This window comes from Carassius auratus, unplaced genomic scaffold (genome assembly GCF_003368295.1).
Source record: "Carassius auratus strain Wakin unplaced genomic scaffold, ASM336829v1 scaf_tig00215416, whole genome shotgun sequence".
Taxonomy (NCBI): Eukaryota; Metazoa; Chordata; class Actinopteri; order Cypriniformes; family Cyprinidae; genus Carassius; species Carassius auratus.
In genome coordinates, this window is record NW_020528079.1 from 714,706 (window position 1) to 734,397 (window position 19,692).

The 19,692-nt window shown below is 35.7% G+C and overlaps 1 pseudogene; it reads left to right on the forward strand.

The window, feature by feature from the left end:
- Positions 1-1,728: 1,728 nt before the first annotated feature.
- LOC113094702 (isocitrate dehydrogenase [NAD] subunit gamma, mitochondrial-like) lies at positions 1,729-2,817 on the forward strand (annotated as a pseudogene).
- Positions 2,818-19,692: the final 16,875 nt, after the last annotated feature.

A 19,692-nucleotide genomic window follows, 5' to 3' on the forward strand; every position in this document is an offset into this window, starting at 1 on the left:
ATATCTTGGGTTTTCTCAACAACCCAGCTGGGTTAAAATGTGTAAACCAGAATGCTGCTGCTAATATTTACCCAGTGCTGGGTTGACAATTGAGTTATTTTTAACCGAGCCATTTTTAGAGTGTGCATGGTACAAATGGCTCTTTTTATTCATTAATATTATATGTAGCCAAATTGCATTTTATTTGGGAGATTTTGCCATCGAAACTTTTTTTTAAATTCTTTAAATGTTCGAATAGGCAAATATATCTTTTCTGTGTAAAAAACAAAAAAAGGGCCATTCTGTGTTTTTTATTTATTTATTTTTCTATTTATTTGTGTGTGTGTGTGTGTGTGTGTGTGGTTAGTGGCATACGAATTGACGTCATGACTGCGCAACAAATAAAGATACCCATAAACGACACTAGAGCGCGCAAAAGTAAAAGTGTATGGTTCTGAAAGTTCATTCCTGTCCTCTTGAGTTTTGTGTCAGCTGTTTGTGGAAAAGCGCCGCGGGTTCGGACGGAGCGCACGGCGGTGATGATTATTTCCATTTGTTTGCTGACGCTGGAGCGGCAAGCTTACAACTCCATCCAAAATGTCAATGGCAGCTAGATCACCCCAAACAACGCAAGCATCCGCTTAAAATTTCAATCAACAAGTGTCAATCGCATTTAGTTTTCTTTGTGCAGAATATAGAAACCGATATTCCTAGTCAGATCGGGGAAAGGCGCAGTTACAGACTCGCTGTGCAGTGACGAGGTCTCTCTGTCTCTGTTCTCTTTTTTTGCAATTTTTATTTTCTCTTCTCTCATAATGACAGCTGAAAAGTCCCTTAGTGTGTTGCCAGAAGAAGAAGTCTCCATATACAGTTTGGGCTTAATTCTTGGATGGTTTATGATAATGTTGACCCTGTTGCCCTACATTAGATGATTTATTTAATGAAAACTAATTACAGCATGACTAATCTTTTCCTGCAGATCTTTACTGGCACCTCACTCCCTGTCCCATTCATCTGAAATGACTTTAATTTAGGGCCTGTAATATACTTTAGTCAACATCTTCACTTTAGTTAATATGAAATCTTAATTAAATAAAGCACTTAAATGCATCTCCACTGTTCCTCCAATGTTCTGCTTCTTTTTTGTGCTTGTAATCTGATTTATATAAGCATCATAACCAAAGCAGAATTAATTTGACTCTTCCTTCTGACTAACAACAACTGTTTACGCCCTCTGATCCATCAACCCATCATGACCAGACTAGAGATATGCCGGTATCAAATTTTCATTTTGCCATTAATCGCTAATGCTTTTATCACGGCATACAGTATTATCACAGTATTGCAATTAAGTCTAAATAGTCATAATACAGTATAACAGGTTTAATAACTTTTTAACAAAAATAACTATGCAATAAAGCAATGCAGAAAAATATATAAAGTTAAAAGTTTTACACACAGATTAAAGTGCAAAAGAACTATAAAGACCAATAGGTATCATTTTACAATAAGACCTCATTAGTTAACCTTAGTTAATGCATTAACATTCGCAATAGTTGCATTTGCTACCAAAGTTATGAATCTTTGTTACAAAAAAATACAACTCTTAGTCGATGTTAGCTCATTAAAGGACACAGTTGCAACTTTTGATTTTAACAACGTGTTATTAAATATTGGAATACCCAAGATTAATGAATGTTCAGAAGAATATTTCATTAGCAGTTAATGTTAACTAATAAATGGTGATGTATTGGACCAGAACTGCTGAACTACGTCAGAGAGCTTGTCAGGTTTGAAGACGAAGCTCTCTATAAACAGACTTCACCAGAAAACAATAAAGTAGCACTCATGTTTTTGTCATTTAACAATATTCACAGATTCTGCTGTGTGCAAGTGGATTTTGAGGTTGTCAGGGTGGATTCATCTGCTTCCTCTGAAGATGACATCAGTAATACTGTTACGGCAATCAACTTATATTTTGGCCAGAAGTGACGGTTTAAAGTTAAAATGCCTTGATGATGGATTTGTTTCTTACATATCGTCTACATTTTGAATGGCCTGAGGGTGAGTAAGGTTTTAGCAAATTTTCATTTTTAGATGAAATATTCCTTTAAATTGCAGTTCATTCCTACTGTATAAAGTATAAATCAAGATTCTTTCACAGGTAACATAGAGACTAAACACAACCTTCCTCCATCTCGAAAATCCAGGAACAATTTGCTTCATTAAGATATCTTCGATGTTTTTTTTTTCTTTACTTGATTATCTGTTGTTAATCCAGAGGTTTTTTTTATATGAATGGATTTAACTCTCATGCTCTTCCTGGAGTCTCAACCCGCCACAAAGACATTGATATTATCATCATTAGGGAGAATACAGAAGGAGAGTACAGCGTGTACAACAGTTACACTCATTCCTCAAGTTTAAATCTCATCTCTTCCGGGAATGTTCCCGAGGTGGTTGAGAGTCTGAAGATCATAATCCATGTGAAATCCCTGCAGATCGATGAGTAACTTGGCCAGAAAGAAAGGTTGCCGCAAGGACACGGCAGTACATAACGCTAATATCACTTATTACTTAAAAATGACAATCTCTGCTTTACTTTCAGCCAAATCACCAGACAAAATCATGGTCTTATACTAGCTTGTCTGCATATGTTGCTGAAATGTGTTATCCTATGGTACAAGGATTGTTTTTCCTGTGCCTCATAAGAAGCTTGGCGATGGTCTTTTCCTGCAGTGCTGTAAAGAGATGGCAGCTGGATGTCCTGAAATCACATTTGATAACATGAGCGTGGATAACAACACCATAGAAATGGTGAACTACACAAGTGGATGATAGACTACAGTCCTAAATGTGGGCTCATTAAGATTTATTTTAGAAGCTAAATCTTGTATTCAGCAAAGATGCATTAAAGTGATCAAAAGTGACAGTTAATAAAAGTATAATATTACAAAAGATTTCTATTTCAAAGAAATGCTGTTCTCTCAAAATTTCTACTCATCAAAAATCCTGAAACAAATGTATTTGTTTCCACAAAAACTTTACGCAGCACAACTGTTTTAACAGTGATAATACTAACAGATGTTTCTTCAGCTCCAAAGCGGCATGTGAGAATGATTTCTGAAGGATCATGTGACACTGAGGACTGAAATAATGAGTAATTCAGCTGTGCATCACAGGAATTGATTGAATTGACAAATAAAAAAATAAAAAAATATTATTCTAGAAAACGCATGTAAAATGTTTAAATATTTCACTGACCTAAAAGATTTAACCTGTAGTGTATTTTGTTTCTATGTATTAAATGTTATAATATCTATTCATTTATTTTGGGTGTATTTGTATAGGGACATTATTAACGCTGAAATAATAGTGTAATTTGCATCTTACTGTATGGCCATAGAAAAGGCTTTAAAAAGCAGAGATATAAAAAGCTATAATTACGCTATTAGACATTATAAGAATGTGATAATATTTTACACTTTACTTGAAATCTTACTTAAAATAATTTATTATTAAAGTGTTTGTAATGCATTACATTAAATTGTAAATTTGAATGTATTACATGATCTAATGAAGAACTGCAACCACACTTATAATTCATTATAATAATGATGATCTTTGTTACACCTTTAGAAAGTATAATTCATTAAAACACATCACAAATTTCAGATGTTACAAGGAATCTGCAATGTTATTTAATATTATTAAAGAAAATATATAATGCAATGCATTATATGTTATACATTTACAATGCATTATAAAAAGGCCTTGAAATGTTACCAATATTTTAATATACGTTTTTGTTGGTGTAGCTAAGCACCATTAGATGTGATGCCTAATCTCTATGCAAATGTGGCGAGTAATGGGCAAGGACCACGCTGTTTTAGAGACCGCAAGAAAGAATAGAGTCATGTCAGTTGACAGGAGTTATGTCAGACATTAGAGGACATGAGATATTCTTTGTTTTTACATAGGCCACTAGGAACACTGGGGAAAGCATTGCTAACAAGAAAATTGCAAACCGTGCATGACCACACTGCTGGCCAGCTGCCTGATGCTGGATCAATTAAAGTGTGTGTGTGTGTGTGTGTGACTATTAATTCGATCATTTTCATTGAAGGTTTAACTATATTCAGGGTTTTGAATCCTCATTTCCTTCATGCATTATACATGAAACATAATTATAAGTAGAGTAGGACTGGAATTGTGCATTACATTCATGTCTTGTCTGTCTTTCCAGTTTTCTAGACTTCATGCATATGCCAGGATGATTCGAAAGGCCGTTCTGAAAACTATCTGTAACCCTGGTATCATACAATAGATGCTCATTATGTCGAGCAGCTATAAGAACTCAAGCCATTCACCTCACCTATAAGACAAACCAAATCAAATACTAATAATCCATACCCCCTTATCCACTTGAATACATCTGCAGTTTTACATATCCACATTTCCCCATGTCTCTATATCTGCTATCCCTGCAGTTGCAGACTGTTGACTTGAGAGGTCAGGGTACGACATCTGAAGTGGTCGCTCCATTATGCTTGAGATCCAGCGAGTAGGGAACAGATCTGAACTTTATTTCAGCAGGTTCTAGCTGCTCACACACCTCTAGCTCATGGAAGTCACAGAAACTTGTGAAGCATGGTGAATTCTTCAATGAAAAGATGCTGAGACTGTAAAGATGTAGGTTAGTGTGTTGAAATGTATATTTTTCTGTTGCAATCTATAAATCTATGTGTCTACCTGTATAAATGTTACAGATGTTATTTATCTGTTTTGATCAAGCTGAGTTAAAGCCTAACCTGGACTGGTGTATATTTTATTTCATACCCAACAGGTTCTGTATTGACGTTTCCATCTTTTTCATTTATTATATTTATATCAGTCAGTGCATGACAATAACTCATTAACTGATGATGCACTTTCATTAATGAATGTCTAACTATTACCTCATCAAACTTCATGTTCATGCCTCCTAAGACAAATTTTTGTTTCCCAATAGGTGGCACTAAAACGCTGCAATTCAGCTTCATCAAATTTGGATGCTTTTTGCAATCATTTATTTGTTGATTATAAAAAGTTATGAAAATTGACAGCATGGCATGTAGTGTTTGCTTTCAATTGGTTGTGTGCAGTGCAGTGAGCTACAGTGTTTTCTTTGTGATTTTCATAGAAAAATGAATTTATGTAAATTAAGCTTTTATTTGATTTAAAAATGTTGACATGCATATTTGAGTGTTTTCAAATTTGGTGGTCATCAGTTAGATTTTTAGCATCATAAATCCTGTAGAAATGTTGAGCGTAAGGAAATCTGTCATCAGTGAATTAGGAAAACAAAAGTAAGAGGTTTAGGTACTTGCCCAAAACAAATGCCTGTGATTGTGATCGGTGCAAAGATTTTTGACCGTTGTAACATTACGATTATTATTAATAATAGCTATTTTTTGAGGAAGTTTTTTTTTTCATCCAACCTTTTCTTTTCTTTTTTTCTCTTTTAATAATGATGCACAGAAAGGAAAATCATTCAAAGTTTGGCTGAACTAGTGAGTTCTGACAAGCAGAAACATTTGTTTTTGACCTGCAAGAGTTCAAACAATTGTGAGGAGGAGAAATAAAAAGATCGGATGAGAAAAAGACTCATCATAGCCGAAAAGGCTTTAAAGGAACTAATGTCACCCTGTGGTTATTAAATCAATGTAAGCGTGCTCTCTTGATGAGCGAGCAATTGAGTGGAAAAAAGCCATCGTTTTTCATTGCTAGCGAGAGGGCGATGAAAAGGAAAGTGGTGGAATGTCAAAAAAAACGTGAATAGGAAGGAAAAATGATGCAGAAATAAAGAACAAAGACCTAAGCAGGGTTATATTGATTACAGTTTTTGTTGATCACACATGGATCCTTTTGAATGATTAAATGATTGGCAAAAATATCACATCAGGAGGGAGAGAGGGGCACGGGTGGGCTGTTACGACCACTTTGCTATAAATATCCAACGGAGTACTGAATTACCTGTAAAATAAAATGAAGAAAAACAGCTTCAATATCTCAGCTCCAGCAGCGCGGAGAAAAACAGCTCGCCAATCAAACGGAAAAGGGCCAAGAGTAATTTTGCCGTCTGTAACAGACAGAAGAGGACTCTCCAAACAAAACAGTCGCTCTCTCAGTGTAGGAGTGCTGAGGATGGCAGCTTCATCACTCTTCCAAGAAGAAACACTTAAGATTGTTCTGTTTTCCTCCTTTCTTCTATCTGGAGCTTGGACATAAAAAGCAAACTGTCACAGAGAAGAAAATAAGGAATGTTTTGTGAAGGTGGTCAACTATTCAAGTTAGTCATCATAGTTAATATTATTTAAAGCAAAACAATGTTTTTTGTCAATGTTTAGCCAAAGAAACACTGAAAATATACTTTCGAAATGTCAAAGTAGACAAAAAAAAAGTAAAAACAAGATGTACCATAAAAACCATAGTACAGTAATGAACCTATTGATCTGTCCTTTACAACTATACTTAATATATATATATATGTGATTCATGGTGTAAGCTGGCTTTGTTCACACTTACTGTCAAAAAACAGTATTTGTATTTTCGTTCCATGCCCTTTCCTCTTTTTTTCTCTCTCTTTTATCTCACTTCCACACCCCCACATTCACATTAATGCAGCTGATTAATGTCATCAAAAACTGAAGAAGTCTTGACCTAAATGTTGCCAATATGCAGGGCAGATGAAAGCCCAGTGGAGCCAGTGATCACACTGTCTATTACTGCTCACGTACCCGCTCTGATTCTTTGATGTTGTCCTCTTCAAATATGCATTCACTCTATCTCTTCTTTCTTTTTTCCTCCCTCACATACACATCTCTGCCCCTCTCGGTCTGTCCATCACGCTGCTCAGTGCAGGTTCTCTTAGGCTGTAGTAATTAGTGTAGACACCCGCTGCCCTCCTGAAGACCTGCAGTCATCCCAGATCGGCATCAGCAGCCGTGCGCAAGAGATCCAGCCTCGATGGAAACAACAGCAGGAGATGCTCAATTTCCCAGCAGGAACTTACAAGGGCCACTGCTTATTTCCATGGTAACATTGGGGCTGATTGCGAGCTTTCCAGTATTGCTGCAAGTTCTGTTTCACACCACACTTGTAAGTAGCGTGTTAGTGAAGCAGAAGCATGCTTTCACACTACTGACAGCATTTCTGCTTCTGCACCTCTTTAGAATAAAGTGATTTCTGGATTACTGCTGAGGTTTTTTTTTTTTTGGATAAAGTTGGATAAAATGTTATCAGGAGTGGTCCAATGAGAATTATGAAAAATTTGATCGTCTTAAAATCTACATTATGAGGAGTCATGTTTACTGTACGTCTTAAAGCTGCAGTAGGTAACTTTTGTAAAAATATATTCTTTACATATTTGTTAAACCTGTCATTATGTCCTGACAGTAGAATATGAGACAGATAATCTGTGAAAAAATCAAGCTCCTCTGGCTCCTCCCAGTGGTCCTATTGCCATTTGCAGTTACAGACTGCTCCCGGTAAAAATCAACCAATCAGAGCTGCGGTCCGTAACTTTGTTTGTGTTCAAAATGTAGAAAAATGTATATAATAAGTGAGTACACCATGAATCCATTTTCCAAACCGTGTTTTTAGCTTGTCCTGAATCACTAGGGTGCACCTATAATAAGTGTAGATTTAAATTATGATTTAAATTATGTTCAAATTATTTATCAGGTAGAAATTGCTGAAGATTTGTCAGCCAAATATATATATATATATATATATATATATATATATATATATATATATATATATATATATAGCTTTAAGTATTATTATGACTTATAAAATATAATAAAATTAAAATTATTTTCCTGGAAATAAAGGTTAAAAGCACCTTTGTCATTGCAACAAAAGTAGCAAAAATATTTGATATATCTTTGAATATTGTTTTGGATAACCACTGTTCTAGATTCAGTCAGATTTACTAAATGTAAAATGTTAGTTAAGAACTTGGATCAATGGATTATTTTAAATAGATGAGTAGTCTCATTATTTATAAGACCCTATATTGCATACCATTACATTGACAAATGACTTTACAGAGAAATAGAGCATTTATTTTATTTTTTTCATGTGCAATGTGTGACAAAAATAGGTTTGGTAATGAAACACTATTTGTCACGCAATCCCTTTAAGGCAAGACATTAAAGCAGCCATTTAATTTCAGCTGTTTCCATTAATGCAAATACAGCTCCTATACCCTTGAATTTTAAAATACTGAAACCTCAAAAACATATTTAAAATCAGGAATAAAATGTGGTAAAATGGCGTCATCATTTTGATTTTTTTTTTTTTTTTTTTATCAACTTTTTTTTTATATATATATATTAATAAAACAACATTCATCCAAACCAAGAAACAAACAGGGAAGGGGGAGCAACAGGCACATTATCAATAATTTACAACTTAAAAAAAGAGGGGAAAAAAATTACATGGACATTCCTTTACATATTCCAAAATGTCAGAAGAAAAACATTGCCATGCATCTATAGTCCCAGGGTTAGCTCCGTTAATTCATGCCGTTGTACATTCACATTAGCTTGAAACAGTGATAGTGTATTTAGCACCTTCCATTCATTAGGATTCCTCTGTCACATGGGCAGTGTGAATAAGTGTTAATATTAGAATAAACTTGTTCATTTTGCTTGAGTTGTGAAACAGGCCTTACAGTAAGATCTGCTACATAAGAACATTGCATTGTCTGTGTGCTTTCATTTTAGCATCTTATGTTGTCCTGTTCCTCAGTGCCAAACAGCTGCTGTTTTTTCCAATCTCCCCCCACCCCTCCTTCCACGGCTTCCTCTCTTTCCCACTCTCTCTAAGAATGTCCGCCACCATCTGTCCGTTTTTCCACACCGTTCCTCTGTCCACTTCATCAGCCTCACCAGGTGCACTGCTCTTATAATCCAACGGCTGGAAACAGATTTGAGCCTCGCTGAACCTACAGACGTGCGATCTGTGACTCAATCGCTCATGCTCTCATTCACAGATGACCGCATCCACCTGACAGCGCTTCTGTTTAGCATTTGTTTAATGGAAACGGTTCGTGTTTTAATGAAGAGTTTAAGCATTTTTCAAGATCCAGCCTATTATTTAAAAGGAAGGAACTCTTGACTGTGCGTGCGAGTGTTTTGTGTAATGAAAGATGTTGTGGATCATTAGTTGGGTCAGATATCAGCGGCTGTAGTTTCATACTGGCAGCTGTGTGCTGACACCTGTCCAACCACATCACTACAGGGCAGCACAACAGACAGAGTGAGAAACAATGAACGACAGACAAAATATATCAGAAGCGACCATTAAAACAGAGCAAGAAAGTAGATTCAAAAAGCAAGAACTGAGTGAAAAATAGATGCATGATGCCACTGGAATGTGTGATCATCTCTAAACATATATTTGCCAGACATCTCAGAGTTACATCACTGTGAATGCTGTGCTCACCACGTGCATGTACTGTATGTGGGCAATGCATGTGTTTAGAGTTACCAGGGTGTCTTAGGTAAACAGGGTGCATTGGCCTTTACGGCAGTTTCTGACCTCAGCAGGTCAATCTACCATTATTTTGAATAAGTGCACCTTTATACAAATTTTTTTCTGGTCCTTTAATTATGTAGCCAACATACTGTTATGCTATTTAAACTTCTTCTTCTTCTTCTTCTTCTTTTTTTTCTTATTATTATTTTTCTGACAGAAATTCTGAACGCTACTCCTCCTAGGGCTTTAAAGCCACAAGCCCCAAACTCGGCAGACACCTGCGGGATAGAGCGGTGCTGGTTGCTATATCTTTTCAGACTGATCAGACGTAAAGTTTTTTTTTTTATTAATTTTTAAATGTCAAAATACATTACCCATAGACTTACATTATCTGAGAAAAATTGCGCCCCTAGTTGCAATAACCGAGATTAAGGGAGGAGTCGGCAGGGTTTCGTTTCACTTTTAAACCGGTTAAAAATACCAAGTAAATAATACAATTTCCCTCAAACTGACAAGCTAAACCAACATATCTGATTATTACAGGGGTCAGGGCTCATTAATAATTGATTTCTAGGCAGAGAGCAGTCAGAAAGATGAGAGAAGAATGACTGCTGCTGTCTCCACGGAGCTCACAACGAGCGAATTCATTCTTATTTAAGACCTTTTAAAACGGCGATTGCACGCAATCCACACGTTAGAACACACCAAGAGCTAAATTCAGATGTTTCTGAACTGTTTAAAGTAATAACATGATATATTCGCGGCAGCGCAACTGCCCGCGAGGTCGCGATGTATTTCTCTGAACACTTGAAGAGAATTTACAGCCTGTCACATTAAAACACTGCAGCGAAACGGCACAAAACAATTAGAAGAATATATTATACACATGAAAATGAGTGTTTATATGTGATTGTGAGATTTTATCTGTCAGGCTGAACCTCACATCAATTGTTATCCATCGTCACAACATGGTAAAGTCATTTATATATATTTTTTAAGAGCTTCTTAAACTAAATATTCCTGCGAATGCACACAATCCACCAATTAGAACACACTAAGAGAAAAATCCAGGGGTTTTTGAGCCGTGTATGTGTGCAAAATGCAATATTTGACATCGCGAAGGGAAAAAAAAGTCACATGACAGCCGCGTTTAGGGCGAGATTTCACAAATAAATAGGCTACACATTTCATTCACTCTGACAAGCTAAATCAACATATGTTATTATTAACGGGTCAGATATCTCATTAACAAATTATGTCTCTGACCAAAGAACAGAGAGAAAGACGAGAGAGAAATGAGCACTTCATCAGCATTTTTTAAGAGATTCCAAAAATAATATCACAGCACTAATCCACCCATTAGAACACAACAAGAGCAGAATTCAGGTGTTTTTGATATGTTTATGTGTGCAAAATGACATATAATTTGACAGCGTGATACAGCTTATGAATACTGGAAGGAAAAAAGTCACGACAGCCTTTTAACTCTGGAGTCGATTAACGCATATACGCGTTTTGAGTCATTTTCTCCTGATAACCCCGACAATTACTTAAATTACATTTTCAGTTTTAATCGTACAGATAAGAGCAATACATCAATCGAATCTGTAAAGGGTCTACTTTTTTTTGGATACAAACATAATAACAACAAAACTTTGTGCACTTATAAAATAAAGATAACAAACAAGGTGTGCTGTCTTCAACCTTGTCTGCGCTGATCTTCATTTACAAACACGTCATTAAAATGAACTGTAACTCCATGAATACTCAACGAAGAGACATGAGAGATATATCTATAGAAAGCTTGACATGTCTACTTTTAAACTAAACAAGTGCTGCCGAACAAATATTCTGTGATAAAGTACGCGATGTCCTTTTTTCACGTCTCCCTTCTAATGTGTATGGAAGGCCAAGAGGGTCAAATACACGTTAAATACGTGTATTTCACGCGTAGACGACACGTATTTAAAGCGTTAAATACGCGTTGTTTACTCGTGAAAAATCAGCGTGTATTTAACGTGTATTTCACGTTTTAAATACACGTGAAATACACGTGAAGTATGCCTTAAAAATCAGTTTGAACAGGTCAGTGTCATTGGCTGCTGAGGACTTGGGTCAAACCACTTCTGTGTGCTTCGAGTACCATTCATAGACAGGCAACCACCATTTAACATGCTATAGATCAGCTTATTCAGCCTTATTATTTAGTCTTTTTTCTTTTCTGTTTTGTATAGTCTATAGAAATAATATATTTAAGTTTCAGTTTTATGAAATATTTATTTTTTAATACATATTAATTAAAATTTTGTGGTGATACTATAACGTTTATAAAAGTTACAGTATTTTGTAATGAAACAGGACTTTTTGTTTAGCTCTTGACTCACCGAAGTATACTATATATAGTGTCCCTTCTTTAATTTTTCAGTAGTGTGATAACTTTAAATATGTTGTCAGTACTATTAAAATAACATTAAATTGAATGGTATTTAGGAGATTATGGTTTTTGCATGACTTATTTCGCATTCAGCTAGACAACCCTGTCGTAGCTGTTATCATAGCCTAGGCTTTTTATTAAAAAAGAAAACAGCAAGGGACCATAGAAAAAGACTGTTGCAGGTGTATTTTTTATGGTATTATTATTTTTTATTTTTTGCAGCGGGGCAACTCAAGAATGTTGGGCACACAAGTACTGTGGCTCTTTTGCCCCATGGCCAAGATGGCCAAGCCAACATCAAAGTTAGTTCACTAACTTTTAATTCTAGTTGGGTATGCTGCTTTCCAAGAGTGCTGATATAACAACCTAACAACAGCACTGGGCTGTTCACTGTTTGTGTGACTATGCTTGTCTGTGTTGGTGTCTGTCTGTTTTTAGTGACTCTGTCTGCAGGTGGCAACAAGTGAATGCCTTTATGAATTATTATAATCATTCACTCAACTGATTTGCTCAAAACACTGATTGATTTAGGGGTTAAACAAATGACTGCCTTTCTGAGCGATTTGTTCAATAATTTACTCAACTGATTTATTCAAAAACATCGGTTCGTTCAGGAATCAAATAAGTAACTGCCTTACAGAGCTATTTATTCAATCATTTACTCAACCAATTCATTCAAAACGCTGAATTATCCAGGAGCTAAACAAGTGACTGGCTTTTTGAGTAATTCTTACTCAATTATTTACTCAATTATTTACTTTAATCAAAATTTGATTCATTAAAGAAAAAACAAGCAACTGTCTTTCTGATTGATTCATTCAAACATTTACTCAACAATTGTTTTTTTCAAAACCATTGAATGTTGACGAAAAAAGACAAATGTCTTTAAAATGTAAGTTACAGAATATTAACTTCTTGTCTGTTGTTGTATAAAATAACACACACATGCACACACACTTGCAGAGATTTGCTTCCTTGTTTGTTTTCCACTAATAAACAGGAAGTACTAATATTACAATATCCACTGCGTTAATCTCCCTCCTCACCATATGACATTTCCTCACATTGATTCCTCTATCCATATTTGTCTATCCTCATCTGTAGTCTGTTCTCTCTTTTATTCTTCCATTCTGCACATTTCCCGAGTCTCACCCAAAGGCATCTTCTTCCTCTCAGACCATCTCTTGACCTCAAAGGACCTGCTTTTCCCCACGCAGCCTCTTCATTCATGTGCTTGCAGACAGGATATCGACTGCTCCAGTCGCCTGTCTGAATCTGTGTTTGGCACCACTGCTTAAACAAAACCAGGCAGACAGTAATAAACAAGGCTTTCATTATTTTCTGAAAACTAATAGCTGATTTAATGTCTCCATGGTAAAAGAAGAAGCAATGATCAACAAAGTTCACTCAGTTTTTCGAAGCTTCAGGGAATGTTTTGGTTCAAAGGAATTAAATGTTATTGAATTACACATGGAACAAAACAAATCCGTCCATCCACACCTCTCCTCTCCTCCTCTTTCTCTTCGTTGTCTTTTATCCCTTTCTGTTTTAACACATCATGTTATGAGATTATGACTTTCTGGTAAAATAATAATAATAAAGTGATCCTTGAAGATTGCGAATGATTTAATATGCGTTTTTTGGCTTGTTTTGTGCTTAAGCATTCTTTGCTTTGAAATATTAAAATGATTATCAAATATTACAGTCCTGGCAATAATAGTATCTAAACGAATAGTTTAAATTAGCGGGGCTGCTAAATGCTTGAATCTGATTGGTCGACGAACATTCTAAGGTGTGCTATAACTTTTTTCCTGGAAACACATAACTAAAGTAGTTCCAGGCAGGTCTTGACTGCATTACAGTTCAATATCAAGAGATTTCAGTTATTTCTAAGGTCTTTACGGCAAAAGAATTTACACTCACAAAAACAATTACCAAGCCAACAAATCTAACCAATAATAGGATAAAAAAGGCCAATTTCCATGTTTTTCCTGCCAAGATTACGTTTTATTTTTGACTGAACATATGCTTTCCTTCTCCTGCGCTCTCATACAAACAAACACACAAATATTAAAGATGGAAACATATTGAAACATACACAGCAGGACTTATTGTGAGCAATGCCCCATGACTTTATCAATAAAATCTGTTTGCAGCTGTAAAGCTACATGACACTTCTTAATAGAGAGTTAATAACATCACTATTCTTGAAGCGGTTAAACTCAGTTTCACTATTAGTAGTTATGCTGCTGCCGAACACTGTTGAGAGATGGACACACTCATCTATCTATCCATCCATCCATCCACCAATCTATCTGTGGATTCCTATCTTTCCCACTCTAAAAATGTTTATCACCATGTGTCCATTTCATGGCCAGGTATATTGCTTTTTTAATCCTACAACTGGAAACAGACTTGGGTCTCAGTAAACCTGCAGAGTATAATATGGCTAAAAAAATCTGTATCTTCATAACATTCATTTCTGCATTTCCATTGATTCTGTTTTGCATGGACACTTCACCCCAGGTGCCCTCGATTGAGCTTCCTCCACATGTATCCTTCCATGTCTCACTTCACAACAGCAGTTGCCCTGACAACATAATTACAGATTATCAAGATGAATGCAGAGGGGAGTCCTTCATAAAGCTTTTACTATCTACTAGAGAAATACATCATGGCCTACTCACACAATGAGTAAAGGCTGTCAAGTGCAAATACAAAAATCTGTAGTTCAGACTGATAGTAAATAGGATGCAACAGACAGAAGGAAATTGGAGACAGAAACGCCAAACTGCCTTAATGAGGCACTTTTAATGCTTGTGACGACCTAGTCACAAATAACTCGATAAAAACAAAACTCCTCCTGGAGAGAGTCATTTGGTTAAGTCCAGCGAGATATGCAAGGAACGGGATGATTAGCATGGGCCCTCACCCACACGTATGCTAATGATGCTAACTGAATGCCAATTAATTAGCCATATCAGCTGAAATTAACTCCACACTTGCCTTCCAGAAAACGAAAGGGTCTTTATCCCCCCTTCTCTAAAAATGTCTTATCTAAAGCCTGAAGGTGTGCACTATGCTTATAAATGTTGGTTTTACTCCTCAGCATTTTTTTTTAATTCAGCGACGTTCGTGATAAAAGTGGTGTTGAAAGAAACCTGAGATGCATCAGAATGGATTCTCCTGGGTTTAGGAGTGTCCTCCTTTACTGCCTTCTCCATTCATCATGATCACCTCTCTCTCACCTCTCCTTCTCTTTTTGCCCTTACACTCTTTATGTTTGTCCACGGTTCATGCACCTGCATCGTGAGCCATCTGTTTTTTATACTATTCGGCTCATTTCCATGAAGTCCTTGTGGACAACTGTATTCCCCTCATCGTTACATCTTCCCTACATGAGACTGCAACAAACAACTTCAACAGTGACAGTATTGTCTAAGCTTTTAACCACACATTTAGCTATACTTTCAATATCTTTCATTGTGGATTCTACAAATGCAACATGACAACATATGCCAGAATCCATACTGTACATTTCTGCCGTAATGAAACACCTGTCAAGAACATCCACTGTGATGCACACACTCTGTTTAATTAATTTCCGTGTTGGTCCATGCTGGTTAGTGCTGATCTAGCTGTTGGCAACACTTAAAAACCGTATGTATCTTTTTCTTCATGAAAAAAAATGGGAAAAAAGGAGACATTTTTCTTGTCCATATAATAAAAGTAAATTGTGTAAAGTGTTGTTAAGAAACCATTGCTCTTCGAAATATCTCTTTTTGTGTTCCACAGAAGGAAAGTCATACAGGTTTGGAACATAAGGGTGAGTAAATGATAACAGAAAACTTACTCCTTAAAAAGCCCAATGGTAACAGCATCATAGTAGTATCCAAAAGACAACATAAGCTAATGACCAACAAAGAGGCCAAAGCTATACAGCATGCAGGAATTAGGAGCCCCTCTCTCAATGCATGGGCAGCTGGGTGAATGTTCTGGCCCTTCTTCAGTATTGACCCAACTGCACTGTCATATACTCTCAGACTGGCCTTGGTAAAAACTGCTTCTGCAATTCCCACAGCACTAACTAGGGAAAACAGCATAAGTTATCTGGGGAGAGAAGAAAAATGGCCAAATGTGCAACCATTGTAATGAGCCTATTGTGAGGTGTTGAGAGAATAGCACAGATGACAGTCTGAGGAGGATCGATCTGATGTAATTGTTCACTTACACTCCGCTCCTTTTAATTAAGCTACATATAACGATTAATCAAAGCATGACTAATGCACCAAACTGAGAGCTGCTCTGGGATACCTACATCCGTCTTTCATCAAAGAACAGGAAAGTGGTGTGTGTGAAATATGTGTGTAGTGGCAGAGAAGGTTTGAAAGGATAGGAGGAAAGCTAGAGGACATAAAGGATATCAGTTGATGTGCTAGAGACTGCGCTGTTTCCTGTGGATTTTGTAACCACGTGAAAAATTACTGATATGACTGAGCAAAAGATAGTAGGGTCAATGTCAAATAAAAGAGTACACCATGAAGGAAATAAATATCTAGCTGAAAGCAAATTTTATTCTAACGTTCTTATAAATTTACTATTTGTATTCATTGTGCTTTAAAAAGCTGGTATTAAAAAAAAAATTTACACAATTTTTAAGAAATTTGCTATTTTATAAATAAAATAAAAAGTTTTGGGGAAAACATATAAATAACTATTTAAAAAATAACATGCATATAGAACAAGTGTATTTATTCAGTATATGTATAATTTGCATACATATGAATAAATTAACAATACGTTATTAATTTTACATTTATTCAAATCTGTTGATTTGAATAAACTGACACATCCAAACACTGTCATGTTTGATTAAATAGTTTGATTAATAAATGCGTCCTTGTTTAATTAAATGTTTTGATATCTTTTTTTTATCTTACTGACGTGAAACGTTTGAGGTGTAGAGCATGTATACATGTTTCTGCTTTTCTCTATAAAACAGAATTTTATACAATGCCCTGATCTTTCTTCACATTCACTAGATGTCATGAATTTATAATGTTTAATTTGATATAACTTGAAGTTTTAGAACATCAGTTCAGACATGAATGTGTAACATAGTTTGTTTTAAATGAAATGTCCAGTAAGAGGCTGGATAGCTGTAGCCTCCAGATGGATTTGTGATAGGCGTCTAACTTGGCACCCAACTCTAGAATCCCGATCCAAGTGTTTTTCTCCCCCTCATTCCTTCCTCAAAGGATTCAGAACTTAATCAGATGCACTTGCTGTAATCCAGATGCAGTCATCCCTTCTCTCTGTCAATCAGACCTTGTTTTTGTAGTTACATGTGTGAACTCAATTATACATTATAACCGCAAACCCTGAATTTGCATCGTGACGTATGCAACCCCGTAACTGAACTTTTCACCCTAATGTACTCAGTATATATTACAGGACACTGCTCACAACCACCATTGTTCTTATGATTAGATAGTTGTTCATGTGTGATTTAAATAGTGGTGGGACACATAGTCATTCACTATTAGGAATAATGATAACATATTGCATGTGAGGATTTGAGTAATTGAAGATTATGAAATAGCCCTATGTCATGTGAATTATTCTATGATAAAACACTATCTCTCTCTCTCACACATACACACACACTACAGCTCAGTAATGGGTTATACATATATGCAAGGCTTGGGGATCTGTACTCACCCAAGAGGAATCTGTTATTGCTCAACAGTTTCTCTTTCAAAGCTTAGAGGACTTGATGGTATTCCCAGCTTTGCACAAGCATGGTCAAAGATGTGTCTAATAGGGGAAAAATAAACACAAATGAAGCTACTATAGAGTTTTTATGTGGATACTACAGAATTTTTTTTTATATGGTTCAAGTATAATTAGCCATCACAACACAATGAAATGTATAATATGTAAAAAAAGAAACTCATATGGACTGTATTACTAAATTATTAGTATTTTTTAGAGATTAAGCGTAATATGCAGTATTTAGTATCTTTGATATACTATTATAGTTTTTGTTGTGAGCTTTTTGTCATGTTTATTTTTTAATGTCTATAGTTCTTATTAAGTTTTAATTTTAATTTATTTAGTTGATGTTACTTCAACTTAAACTAAACAAAAACTAGAAATATTGCCTTGGCAACTATCTGAAATAAAATAAATGTAAAAATGTTTTTCCCCCAAACAAATGGTTTAAAAGTTTTAGTTACTGATAATAACCCTGGTTTGATGACAAGTCTAAATGTAAAACTGGTCATTAAATATCTAATCATTTTAAATAAATACATTTTTATTCATTGTTAGGAGACACATTGGGTATTTTTGTCAGGATAATCTGAGGAGACTCTGATCTCATTGCTGTCCAGAATTAATAAGTAAAATATTGTGTGTGATTTATCTTTTTTTAATTAGTAGAAAAGGCTTAATGAACTGTTAATGCTTCATTTATTGTAAAGCTCAACAGTCCTTATTTTGTTGTTTCTTTTTTGGTCAGTGGTGAAAAAGTAAGACTGGGGTAATGAAAAATGGATGTCAAAATATAACCGCTGAAAGGCATTGTTTGGGAAATATAAAGGGACAAATATAGAAGGTCAGGGAAACAGAATGCAGAATTATAAGATATTAAGACCAAAAATAGATTTTCTTGTTTTTCACCTTTCTCTCAGCTCATGTTTGTTTGGTTGTCTGACTGAGCCTTTCTTCTAACTCCATTGGTTCTCAAACTAAGATCACGAAAACCTGGAACAAATCTGGTCCTTGATGAACCCCTAGGCTTTCACACCCCAACCAAGTATCTAAAACCCAAAAGGTAGCCTCCAGCATAGCATCTACAAGGACGCATGGGAGTTTGGGCTAAATCCTAGAATGAGAGGAAGTTTTGATCCAAGTCTATTATAAAGACACATAAGTCCCCTCCTAAAGAATATGTCGCCTTCGGAGAATCATCTCTAATACTTTGTCCATATGTGCACCAAATGCTCCACAATAGCGAACACACCAACACACCAAGTGTCATAATAAAGAGCTGATATACCTCAGTCTCACCTCTGACCACTGGCTTATAATTCTGATCACATGGTGAGACTGCAGCAAGATGCTGGACAGCAGAATGCAAGCCAATATGAAACACAATTGACAGAGAATTTAAATAAATACTTTCAGACTATAGCCAAAACGTAACTACAGGATAATCTGTTCAACGGTCCGCTCACACCAAGAATGATAACTATAAAGATTACAAGAACTCTATAACAAAACTGTCATCCACATCAATGGACTATGATGTTCAGTTTATTATGAGCATATGTTACAGTTTTCTCATCCTTGCAAGTTTGAACTCTTCAAAGTCAGTGGAGTCTGATTGGCTGTCAATGTTTTTATTTGATTCATCATCACCAAAAACAGTTTTGAATGTGATTCAAGTATCGTTCCTCCGTTTTGTTGATGTTATAGATGTGGCTGTTATCATTCTTGGTGTGAACGGGTCATAACTCCCATGTTAATTTGAGTTCATGTACTAATCAGCTGACCTGCCACTCACACTGGCCCATCGCAGATTCAATTCAGTTGGGAATGTTTTTAGATGCACTAGTTCAATCCTGTTTCAGACTCTGAAAGTTTTGTACATATGATCAAAATATATTTGATCCGATTCATGTATTGGTTTACATGTGCATTAGGTGTATTCTGAACAAAATTTCAGCACATATGCATTGCTCAGT